Consider the following 13,186-nt stretch of genomic DNA (forward strand, 5'->3'; position numbering starts at 1 on the left):
TTCCTGCAATTAATTTTCTGTCCTTCCCATTCCCTGCTCACCCTTCACTGAAACCACTCTTGTTATCACAGTTCCTTGCCCAAGAGCCATCAGTACATACTTGTTGATAGTAAAATGCCTCATCTTGACCTTCGAGGGTTTTAATATTTTACCACAACCAATATTTCATCACAATTCAATATCTTTTACCATCTAATCAGCTTCACACTTACTGTCCCCAGACTTTACCAACTGCAATGCATTTCCCCTTACCAGACAAAGGCCCTACATCTCTGCCTGTTGAAAGTCTATCCATCATTCAAGGTTGATTCCAAATATTATTCTTTTAAGATACCTTTTTGATTAAACCTAAACTTCATGAGTTCTTACATGCAAAATAAATAAAAAAATAAATAACATTCCTTCTTCCTTAATGACCTCTCTAGTCTTGCAGTGTACATATTTGATAATTTGTAATCTGCCTTCATATTAGATTTTAAGTACCCAAATGCAGTACTTGTACGCCTGTGTGTGTCACTGATTTGTACAGACTCAATTTGTAATTCAATACTTAGCATGAGGCGTGCCACAGAGTAAATACTCAGGAATACACATTGAATTCAATCAATATGTGTTTTCTGACTTACCAGTGTTCTGAAAAATTATGTTCATTTGTCTACCCATTAATACAAATCTACATAGATTATTCACCTGCCTGTTCTTTTTAGCAATTTATAATTCAAGTAAATGATTTTGCTTTCTTTCCAGTTGACAGTTTGTGATTTCCTGTCTCTGCATGTTTTTCTTCTCATTTTCGAGCTTACCCCAACCATGGGTAAGCTGCAGACTCTTTCCCAGCCCCACTTCTGTGTTATCTATCTCTGCCTCCTTCTGACATACTTATCTCTCTCCCAAGTTCTATTTCTAAAGGATGACTCAGTAACATAAATCCATATAGGTGGCATTATTTTCAAGAACTTACCTTTTTTCTGGCATATGAGAGATTAAAAATTTGTTCAGTATTCCATCCTGCCCTTCTGTTTATTTTCTGGAGCCTTTTCCCCTTTTTCTCCTCTACCTTTGACACTTTCCCTTTTCCCCAAATTATTTTTTATTATTCTAACTCACTGTCTGCCCCATCCTGCCTTCTTGAGTTCCGGTGAAGAAGGCATGTTAGACAAGGCTGGTTAGGGGAAGTAAGGACAGCAGGTCAAGGAGGAAGGTACTGGACAGTGAGATCTTAGAGTCATCCTTGTTTCCATTATTTCCCCAGTCTTGCCACCCGGCAACAACCAATTACTCCACAAACCCTATGAAGCTACCAAATAGACACCTCTTATCCTTCATTTCTTTCTTTCTACCCAGCACCCTATTCTCAGAAATCCAACACCCTATTCTCTATCACTCTGCAATGTGTTCTGAGGCGTAGATCTAGTTTATCTCATTGCCAGCTTTAACTCTCACTCCTAGATTGAGATGTTATAGGTCAATAACATTCTTAGTTATTGCCCTATAACAGCTATTGCCCTGAGTAAGGCCTTCATTGTCACTGACACACTAAGTTGTACCGACCCTCTAGTTATTTCCTTTCATGGTTTATCAAGGTTGGATTCCATCATTTATACTGTTGTCAGAAAGAACATTATGCAGTGCTCATCCGATTACGTCAAGCCTTTACTTAAATCCCTCAATGACGTCCTATCACCTAGAGAAAAACTCGAAGCTCCTGAGACATCTCGATCCTGCCTAGAGCTCCAGGCTCATCTCTCACTGTACTCTCTGATCACAAGCTGTCCTCGACCTAAGCAAGCCCTGTCTCACTCATCTCCGTACATCCTGTGCTCAGTGGATGGGCCACTTCCTCTTGTTCTGCAGCCATTTCAAGTACCATTACCATAATAAAGTGTTTTCTCTCCAGCTCCCATCTAGGATAGAGATGTCCATTTACTGCCCTGGGTAACATCCTACCCATATGTAAATTTTACTTATTTTCTATAGTGTCTAATGTTTGTTACAGTTAGTGGCTAAGGGTACAGTCAATGGAGCTAGACTCTCTGGCATTGAATCTTGGTTCTGCCACTTTTCTAGCTGTGGAACCTTGCACAGTGACCTATCTGTGCCTCATATTTCTTCCTTAGTAAAGTGGAAACACTAATAGCAACTTTTTCATAGGTTTATTGTGAAGATTAAGTAAGTTAATATATAAAACCATTAAAACAATGCCTGGCCTATGGTAGGCACTATACAAATGGTAGCTATTATAATAATGATTTTCATTAGCCCTTACTGGATTGTCCCCTATGACAACTACCAAGTCTTCCTGTTTTTATCTTCGGGGTCTAGCACAGTCCCAAGACTCATTAAACACTCAACAACTGATCAGAGAATGAACAAGTGCATTAAGACAAGAACAATAGGCCAAGTCAGGGAGATCACCTGAAGTCAGGAGTTCGAGACCAGCCTGGCTAACACGGTGAAACCCCGTTTCCACTAAAAATACAGAAAATTAGGCTGGCATGGTGGCACGTGCCTGTAATCCCAGCCACTTGGGAAGCTGAGGCAGGAGAATCGCTTGAACCCAGGAGACGGAGGTTGCAGTGAGCCGAGATTGCCCCACTGCACTCCAGCTTGGGCAACACAGTCCCAAGACTCATTAAACACTCAACAACTGATCAGAGAATGAACAAGTGCATTAAGACAAGAACAATAGGCCGAATCAGGGAGATCACCTGAAGTCAGGAGTTCGAGACCAGCCTGGCTAACATGGTGAAACCCCGTTTCCACTAAAAATACAGAAAATTAGGCTGGCATGGTGGCACATGCCTGTAATCCTAGCCACTTGGGAGGCTGAGGCAGGAGAATCGCTTGAACCCAGGAGGTGGAGGTTGCAGTGAGCCGAGATTGCCCCACTGCACTCCAGCTTGGGCAACAAGAGTGAAACGCCATCTTAAAAAAAAAAAAAAGAATAGAGGAACAGACCTTTAATTTCCCAAAGTTACAACATGTCTTTTTTTCATTGTTCCCCTTAGATCTGAAGGGAAATATAAGGGTAAAAATACAAGTGATCATAGTGTTTTAGTTGAGAGTTTTAATCTAATTATTCAGTGTGCACAGAGGGTTTCTATTCTACTCTCTCTCATAATTACATGAACATTTACTGATGTGCAGCATGGGGAAAATGCCAGCAAAACCAAGAACAAGATTGGCTAAATAATTTGTAGGATCCAGTGCAAAATGAAAATGCAGGATCCCTTGTTCAAAACGTATTATCAATTTCAAGATGATGAAATCAAGATTGTTTAACCAACTGTGTGGGGCCATTCTGAGCTCAGGGATCAGTCGGACTGCACAGACCACCAGCCCATGAAGCCAGCCCCACCAGAAATCCAACACCCTATTCTCTATCACTCTGCAATGTGTTCTGAGGCGTAGATCTAGTTTATCTCATTGCTAGCTTTATCTCTCACTCCTAGATTGAGATGTTATAGGTCAATAACATTCTTAGTATGCCTCTCCACCACCAACTCCTCAGGATTCAGCCTCCACCATCCACTAGAAAAGCCATGGCCACTCTATTTACCTCAATGATCTAAGCGGCCCATTATCTGTCATACTCGAAATGCTCCTTCATTTATCAACTGTTTGTGGTGCACTAACCATGGTCCAAAAACTCTGCCTATGGTGATAAAAATATAATATAGTCTCACTTTCTGGTTTGCTTCATTTTATAAAATGATTTCTGACTTGCTCTGGGAAACCTGTGGTGGCTAATATCTAATAAAAGAAGAGAAGACATAGTGGGTCCTGCCTGTAATCCAAGCACTTTGTGAGCCCGAGGAAGGAGAATTGCTTGTCGTCAGAAGTTAAAGATCAGCTTGGCCAACTTAGGGAGACCGCATCTCTACAAAAACATCAAAAATAACCAGGTGTGGTGGTGTGTGCCTCTAGCCCCAGCTACCCAAGAGGCTGAGGCAGGAAGAGCACTTGAGCCCATGGGCTCAAGGATTACAGTGAGCTACCATCTTGCCACTGCACTCCAGCCTGGATGATACAGTGAGACCCTGTCTCTAAAAAAAGAAGAAAAAAACAGTAACAACAAAAATGCACTGAATTCGTGCATGTGTTCATGGTGATATTAACGAATGGAAGGCCAAATCATAAGGAATGAGATCCCCACACAGGCCATTGGAGGAGCTATTTAATGCTATGTAACTCCTTAAACAAATACAATTAGACCTCTTCTTAGATTATCTGGTATTCAGACTTTTTGCCTCTTCCATAATCTCAAGTTAAATGCCTTAGAGAAAATGTTAGCAAGAAGTCATATTTACAGAGATAGATGGTAAAACAAGGAAAAAAAGAAAATAATGAGAAGATATATTTGTCAGGGGAGGGAAATTGGGGTGGAAGAAGAAGAAAAAGATTAAAATAGAAGGTAGGAAAGGAAAAATGAAGCTTCTGGCTGGAAAAGAAAAATCATTCTCAGTACTCCTATTACACAAATGCATTGTTGGCATCCTGTATTAAAATATAAATTCAGTGCAGAGGCCATAAGGCTGGCAGTAACGTGCACGGGCAGAAAGCCAAGAGCCTCGGCTGTCGGCAGCCACTTGGCCTCAAGGGCCCCTGCGACAGAGTCCAGGTTATATCTGTCAGACTCTGAACCACTGAACAATGTTATTTCTTAGTTAAAGACTCTGATGTTGGCTTTGAAATTTACTTTATTTGGGGAGCAGTGTGCCATAAACAAATAGTGATTGCATAGCAGAAAGGAACAGAATTTACCATGTCTGGTGAAGAATGATAGCAGGTGTAGTATTAGTCAAATAAATGCAGATGGTGGGAGATGAAGGCTCTCTCCAACAAATTGCATTGTTTCTTAAGGCTGTTTATGTTTTCAATGAATATTTATTGAATCCCTTGTGAGTGCTGTAGATGTAGCAGTGAGCAAGAGAAATGTTTTTCTGGGGCAGTCAGAGAGTAAAGCACATAAATGAACAAAGTAATTTAATACGAAGATAAAAATGTAATGAAGAAAATAACTATGAAGATATTAAGGACTAACTGGAGGAAAAGGGTAGGGTTATCTTGATAGGTTGATCAGCAAAGGCTGTTTTGACAAAGTGGCACTTTTCCAAAACTTGAATTCTAAAACTTAGTCAGACATGAAAAGATGTAGAGGTTCATTAAAAGTATAAGGATCAGCATGTGCAAAGGTCCTGAGGTAGGATGGAGGCTGACTGTTCCAGTAACCAAAAGAATATCAATAAAGCTAGAAGGTAGAGAGAAGGGAGAAATATACAGAAGGAAACTGAAATGGCAGACAAGAATTACTATGTAGAGTCTTGTAGGTGATAGTAAGGAGTTCTACATTTACTTTAAAAGCAATAGGGAATCCTTGAGGGCAAGTAAGAAAAAAGGTGATATAATCTGATTTCAGAATTTAAAGCAAAGATCGTACTGGCTGCTATGTGTAGAAGAGATTTCAGAAGCAGGAATGGGAATAGGAAGAACTGTTATGAGGCTATTACAGTGGTTGGGGCAAGAAAGGATGAAGGCTCTAGATTGGGGTGAGAAATGGAGAAGGAGGGATGGCGTGCATCAGGGAGGAAGGATAAGGTCTGCAGGTGTCCTGAGTGTCAAGCAGTGCCTGTGCGCACCGTGAAGAGTCTCCTCTTGAGGGGAGGATTGGCTTCTATAGATTCCCAATTAGTAAATACATCACTTCTTTGAAGCCTACATCTTTAGTGGCCTGTTACTAAGAACATAAAACTGAAAAAAACTACCGTCACACAAAGTCTATATACATAAGTTCCCATGGGTTACGCATGGTGAAGACTCTCATTTTGACTCCATTTTTTTCACAAACAAGTTTTTCTGTTTGTTTGCATGTTTTAAGTGTGGGTGCTCTGTTTTCCAAACCAAAACAGATCAGATTCAGGACTACAGAAGTGAGCACATAGTGTTTCTAAAATCCTGGCAAAGTGAAATTAGGAAGAAGACACAACTGATATCCATACAAAAAAAAAAAAAAAAAAAAAAAAGATACACAGAGATATTTTAAATAAGCACTCAAAAATATTTTAATCTCTGAAATATGGTCGCATAGACTACGCTGACCTTTGAAGGTATGGAGAGACTACAGTATTTATCCGTGAGTGCTCATGTGCTCATGTAAGGGGTAACTTTTTATCTCAAAATATCTGGAACTACAGATACCTCTCCTGTGTGTTCCCTCAATGCCCCTTGCTTCCTTTCCTCAGGGCACCTACTATATTGTTATTTTCTCTTTCTGTATCTGCCTCCTCCACAAGATAGAAAACTCTTTTGAGGGCAGCTCTTTAATGTCTTTTTTATCTCAGTATCTCCAGGACCTATCCCAGGGCTCTGCACTGAGAAGACTTCCAACAAAAATGAGAAAAGAGCCCTAAAGTAGAGCCTCAGCTGTTCATTTTTACTTCTGGAAGCAACAGTCTGTAATCCAGCAGCTGTTGTATCAGTAGCCAAAGCATTCCCCAGCTTTAAAGAGATTTGTATAGGTACACTTTAGGCTTAAAAAAAACAGATGGATGGAAAGTTTTAAACCATTGCTTTTTGGCAGAGCAACTAAGGTGGGCTCAGGCAACAGGGCTGATATAATTATAGTTTTGGTTATGCCTGATGTGTTTTATTCTAATGTGCAGATTTTGTACTCTATACACATTTAGAGATTTAATTAAATGTTTTATTATGGGGAACACTGTGCCAGATATCAGCATCATTACCTTTTCTTTTCTTTTTTTTTTTTTTTTTTTACAGAAGCAGCTATTTTCTCATTTTGTTTTTTGGAGATTTGAATACATATCAAACTTACATTTACTTAGTAATATTGACACGGGCATCAACAAAAAAGCCCTATTTCTTGTTGCTGAGGTTTTTGTTGCAATGTAAGCTCTCTGAAGGCAGAGCAATTCTTTCCCAACGTGCCAGATGGAGCGATTTGTCCAGAGTAGGCAGTGGCTGGGAAAGAGGAAACAGCTGAACTGGGAAATCTGAGGCAGGGCCTCCAGGACACAAAACACAGAGCTGAGCAAAGCAACCACTCAAATAAGAATAACAATAAATCAGTCACTCAATTGATAAAAGCACCACTTGCAATAGTCAAAGTTTCCACCCAATGACAGTCTGAGGCCCCAGTTAATATTATACAAAGTTTTATGTTTCCTTCCCCTCTGCCCCCACAAGAATACCCTTTGCTAAATTGCTGAGGTGGCCAAAGAACTTGATAAAATAAATACAGAAAAAAAAACCCAACTCATCTGTGGCCTTTCAGAGTCAACTGGAATACAAAATCTTCTAAGTAGCCATTTTAGAAAACATTTTCTCTTTGGAATGCAAATTTATAAATATTTTCATTTCTATTGAAATGAAGTTTTTCTTTAAATGAATTACTTCCAAATATTTTAATAAAGCAGCAGGACCCCCTTTGCTCTGGAAGAAAGGAATCCAGGAAGGAGAGAAGAAAAGTGAAGAAAAGGAAAGAAATCTTTCCATTGTAGGTGGTGTCTCCATGTACATATGTGTGAGGGATGAGGGCGCTGTCCAGGTGGGTGTGTGTGAGAGTGTGGGTGTTTGCGCTGGTGGGAAGTCGGGGATAGGTCAGGAGAAGTACTGACAGACTACTTGGCTGTCTAGCTTGGAGCAACTCAGATACCTCAGGATCTGCCTCCTTGTAAAGTACTATGGCAAAGCAACATATCAGTTCTTTTTAATGAAAGCTCAGAAATGCAAACTGAGGCCTGGCCTGCTCATTGCCAGGAAAGATGGTGAGCTGAGGAAGATGATGTGTGGGAATTTAGCAGGGATAGAGAGCTAGAGGAAGTTACAGGCATTCTTCTTTTTAGAGATCCTCCACAGGGCATGCCTGTTCCCAAGAGGCCTAGGAGTCCAGATTAGGAAGCACGTGTATATTTTTAATAGTTTTAACCAGGGATCCCTCTTCCATTACTGTGAGTAGCTATATTTACTACTACTTGACAGGGTTATATTCCTTGTCCTAGTGTCAACCTGTCCTTTTCTTACTTATCCTCCTGCCCCTGCTTTTCCTTCTTTCACTTTCCAGTTAGGGGAACTCAGAAAGAAGATTCTAGAAGAGGAGCCCCAGACCTTTTGGAGAAAAGAAAATGTGAGCATTTTTGTGAAAAGGAAAAGGTAGATGTTTTTGTATACTTCCAATACTACGAAATGATAATTTTTTTAAATTGGAATAACTACTCCAAGATGTTTGTCTCAAAAAAAAAAAAGGAAGAAAAGGAAAATGAAGACTTCCTCCTTCACTCCTTCATTCCTGCAATGGGGACCAGAAAATTAGAACCACTATCAATTAATCAGATTTTTCTACTCTTAAAAATTATAATTATGGTTGCTATGACTCCTGATCCTTTTATTAAGATTCTTTTTGTCATTGCAGAAACCTGATTATTGCAACATTTTACAGGTTTTCATGAAAATTATGGGCTGTACTTAAATTGCTTTAGTATTATTTCATACATACCAAAGGAATAGAATTATAGTAAACAAAGAATTTGGTCTTAACTTAAAAATTATTTTAAAAATAACTTTGTTCAATTCCCTGAAATGACAAATGAAACAGAACTGAAAAGCAATAATATTACAGCTTTAAATTGTTAGGATCCTCATTTTAACTTAAACCATGTTTGCATGTAAGCAACCATCTGGATAAAATGTTGAAAATTCAAGAAATACATTAAAAAACTGAATCATTTTTTTGACACAAAGTCAAGCACTTGGATATATAAAGCATATGGACTAATGCATTGTATCCTATCTTGATAGAAAAATAATAAAAAACAAATGAAAAGAACTTCTCAGGAGGGCAGAGAAAATTCATTATCCGTAGGAGGGGTCACTGTGGTAAAGGCAGCTATCACATAAAATTTAAGTTTTGATTTGAGCAAAAGTCTCAGTGCTCCCAACAGTCATGTGACCTTGGAAACATATTTAACCCCAATAAGCGATAGTTTTTAAACATTTAAAATAGACATCACAATAGAAACATTTCGAGATCGTTCTGGGAATTAGTCTGGAAAAGTGGCAGTGTCCTTAGTGTCCCTCAAGAATTTATGCTCAGCTGGAACCTTCAGATGTGACAGTTACAGGTTGAATTGTGTCTCCCCAAAATTCTATATGTTTAAGTCCTAACCTGAGTACCTCAAAATGTGCCCTTATTTAGAAAAGAGATCGTTATAGATGTAATTAGTTATATTGAGGTCATTAGGTTGTGCCATAACCCAATACAACTTGTATCCTTCTAAAATATTGATCATTTGAACACAGACATATACACAGGCAGAAGGCCATGTGAAGAGACACAGGGAGAAGACTGCCATCAATATGCCACAAAGAGAGGACTGAAACTAATTCTTCCTAGCAGCCCTCAGAAAGAACCAACCCCGCCCATGTGCTGACATCAGACTTGCTAGTCTCCAGAACTGCAAAAGAAAACAAAACAAAATTCTGTTGTTTAAGCCACCCAGTTTGTAGTACTTTGTTACAGCAATCCAGCAAACCAATACAATGACCTTATTTGGAAATAGGTTTTTGAAAATAGAATGGGCCGGGCGCGGTGGCTCACGCCTGTAATCCCAGCACTTTGGGAGGCCGAGGCGGGTGGATCACGAGGTCAAGAGATCGAGACCATCCTGGTCAACAAGGTGAAACCCCGTCTCTACTGAAAATACAAAAAATTAGCTGGGCATGGTGGCGCGTGCCTGTAATCCCAGCTACTCAGGAGGCTGAGGCAGGAGAATTGCCTGAACCCAGGAGGCGGAGGTTGCGGTGAGCCGAGATTGTGCCATTGCACTCCAGCCTGGGTAACAAGAGCGAAACTCCGTCTCAAAAAAAAAAAAAAAAAAAAAAAAAAAGAAAATAGAATGAAGATGAGGTCACACTGGATTAGAATGGGCCCTAAGTCTAGGGGCCAGCATGTGTTTGAGAAGACCACATGAAGACACGGGAATGTGGGGAGACACACAGGAAAGAAAGCCACGTGACAACAAAGCTGGAGATTGGAGTGATGCAACTACAAGCTGAGGAACAGCGAGGACTGTTAGCAACCTCCGGAAACTAGGAAAAAAGCAGGGAGGTGTTCCTGCAGAGCCTCCAGAAAAAGCCAATCCTTCCTACTCCTTGATTTTAAATTTCTTGACTCCAGACTTGGAGATTGGAGAGGATAAATCTCTGCTGTTTTAAACCACACAGTTTGTGGTAATTTGTTACAGCAGCCTAGGCAACTTATACAAGAAGTGTTACATAAAATACTGTCCAGTTATAAAAGGCTATATGAAGATTTATGATTAGAAATTATGCTCCACAACTCGTCCAGAGTTTAAGGGGCTCAAATCCAGAATGATTCTGTGTAATTGTTACTAGCAAATGTCTCTACCGGTAGGACTTCTGAATTCTCCCATGTCATAAACTATGTTAGCATGTACTGCCAGAGGAGGAAGAAGAAGAGTATTCATAGGAGAAATATTAAAGACCAGAATATTAGCTACAAAATGTGTAATGGTAAGTAATATAGAACTCAATTTGAAACAATTGCATTCTAATTATTAAGCTCTTCAAATGCTATATACGTGAAAAGAATACATAAGGAAAGATATTACATATGGTAGAAGAAAGGATAGCAGTTTCTACCAAGAATTTATTTTGTAGCATAACTCTTTTTTCTGGTGGCATAAATCTTAAATGTTTTCAACCTCGACCACAGTTTCTATGAGGAAAAAAGTATTTATCCTTCAGAAAAATTGAATTGGACAACTATAATGGTCTTTTAATCATCTGCTTCAGGAGACTCTCTCTGCCTGTCAGTAAACAATGGAACAATTGATGTTGTTCTTTTAAAACTTTACAACCCTTTAGATCTACTTTATTTCAGAGTCCAACTTACACTGTTTAGCTTTTAGAAGACATAACCACATCTGTCCACAGTTACTAATTCAAATATGAAGTCAAATCTCTGGTTTAATGTACTTTTACATTCATCTTCAAACTCTAAGTGAACTAAATCTTATAAATATTTCAGTGTGTGGTGATTTTTCTACTAGCAAATTGGCCACCAATTTCATCCTCTATTTGATTTTAAATCTCATATAAACATACTTATTGTTGCCTTTGTGCTGTTTTGTTGTTTTGTTTAGTTCTCCCGTTCTAAAATAGACTCTTCAAAGGAAATAGTTGGCCAACAACAAATTAGAATCTTTGGGCAAGATAATTTAACTTCTTTGTTCCTCCATTTTTGCATCTGGAAAGTGAGGGTGAGAACCTCAAAAGGCTGTTGCGATATCAAATAAATTAATATGCTGTGACGTCTAGATCATCAGAAGATCTCACTGATGTTAATTCTATCTTCATTTCTCTTAATATCACACATCAAACAATTAAAATTGAAACAATCAGATAAGAACAGAACCCCACTATACTTCTACCCATGCACTCATACTCATGTACTGTGCAGAGCAACATATTAATTTTTCTACTCATGTTCTTTTAATTCAAAATCTCCAAATCTCATCTTTCTCACCTCCTGAAGGATACTGTTCCAGCATTTCTACCATCTTTTGCCTATATTTAAAATTTTTCCTTTCCTGCTGTATAACAATGTTACTTTATTTCTTATGTCGTAACCTACAGTAACAAAAACGACCACTATTTTCCTCCCTTCTCATATTTTTCTGATCCTTTTTTAAAAAGCAAAACTCTTTAAAATAATCAATTCTAAGCCACTGCAAATCTTCACCCATTCTTTCTTAGACACACTTCACTGTGTAGACACACTTAAGTGTGTAAAACCTACATCACTCCACAAAAGTTCATTTGGGAGAGTTGATCACTATGCCCACTTGGAGACATTTTCTTCTCTCAAATTCCAGGACAACAAAAAAATCTTGGTTTACTGACCATCTCGCACATAATTCTTTCTCAGTTTCCATTGGCCTCCTTCTCTTCTTACAGACCTCATAATGTTGGAATGTTCCTATAAATTAAACCTTGGTGTCTTGTTTCTTTTGTTATCTTCATTCACTTCCTTTTATTCTCTCTCAAGCTCATGACTTGAAATCTTTACCTTCATATTAGAATGACTGCCAAATTTATATCTCTACCTAGGTCTTTCTCTCTAACTTGATTCAAGATGTTCGTTCAAGAAACTGGCTTTTTGTAGGGACATAGATGAACCTGGAAACCATCATTCTCAGCAAACTGACACAAGAATACAAAATCAAACATCGCATGTTCTCACTCATAGATGGGTGTTGAACAATGGGAACACATGGACACAGGGAGGGGAGCACTATACACTGGGGTCTGTTGAGGGGGAGTTGGGGGGACAGCGGGGGGTGGGGAGTTGGGGAGAGATAGCATGAGGAGAAATGCCACATATAGGTGAAGGGGAGGAAGACAGCAAATCACACTGCCACGTATGCACCTATGCAACAGTCTTGCATGTTTTTCACATGTACCCCAAAACCTAAAATGCAATAAAAAAAAAAAAAACTGGCTTTTTGATGCCTATACTTGAATGTCTAAGTGTTACCTCAAATTAAACATGTCTGAAACTAAACTTATTTTTGTACTCTGCTTCTCCTCAAACCCTTCTACATTCTTCCTTTCCATCTTAATTGATGGCAAATCTATTCTTCCAGGTGTTCAGATCAAAAATCTAGAAATATTCTTTGACTTCTCTTTTTCTTTCACAGCCCACAGCAAATTGATCAAGGAATGTGATCTTCAAAATTCATGAAGAATCTATCACTTCTGTGGTTACTACCCTGTTTGAGCATGGACCATGCTCAAGTCTTACCTGGAGCCTCATCTTACTCCCCCCATTTCTCCGTGCTCTCCTACAACCTACATCAGCCAGAGTGACTTTTTAAAATTATCAAGTCAGATTATTCTGAATCTCATTGTTTCTCTCTTCCCCCTTTCCAGATAAGCTATATTCCTAATTGATCCTTTAAGATATTGATTTTTTAAGTATCTAGATAAAGATAAAGATATATCTTTATCTAGATACTCCCCTTATCTCTTTCAGCTCTTTGCTCAAATGAGGAAATCCTCATTTTATTTTCAACTATTTTCACTCTCCACACCAGCACTCCTGGTCTTCCATACTCTATTTCAATTTCTCACCTTCTCATACCTTTTA

At 38.9% G+C, this 13,186-nt stretch overlaps 1 protein-coding gene across 11 annotated transcripts in view; it reads right to left on the minus strand.

Moving 5' to 3' along the window:
* The window catches only part of NLGN1 (neuroligin 1), a 907,355-nt gene that overhangs the window by 688,563 nt on the left and 205,606 nt on the right, over positions 1-13,186 (minus strand). The gene's annotated exons all lie outside the window — the stretch shown is intronic.

Source organism: Aotus nancymaae, unplaced genomic scaffold (assembly GCF_030222135.1).
Source record: "Aotus nancymaae isolate 86718 unplaced genomic scaffold, 86718_ANA_hifiasm-v0.15.2.pri h1tg000019l, whole genome shotgun sequence".
NCBI classification, from domain to species: Eukaryota; Metazoa; Chordata; class Mammalia; order Primates; family Aotidae; genus Aotus; species Aotus nancymaae.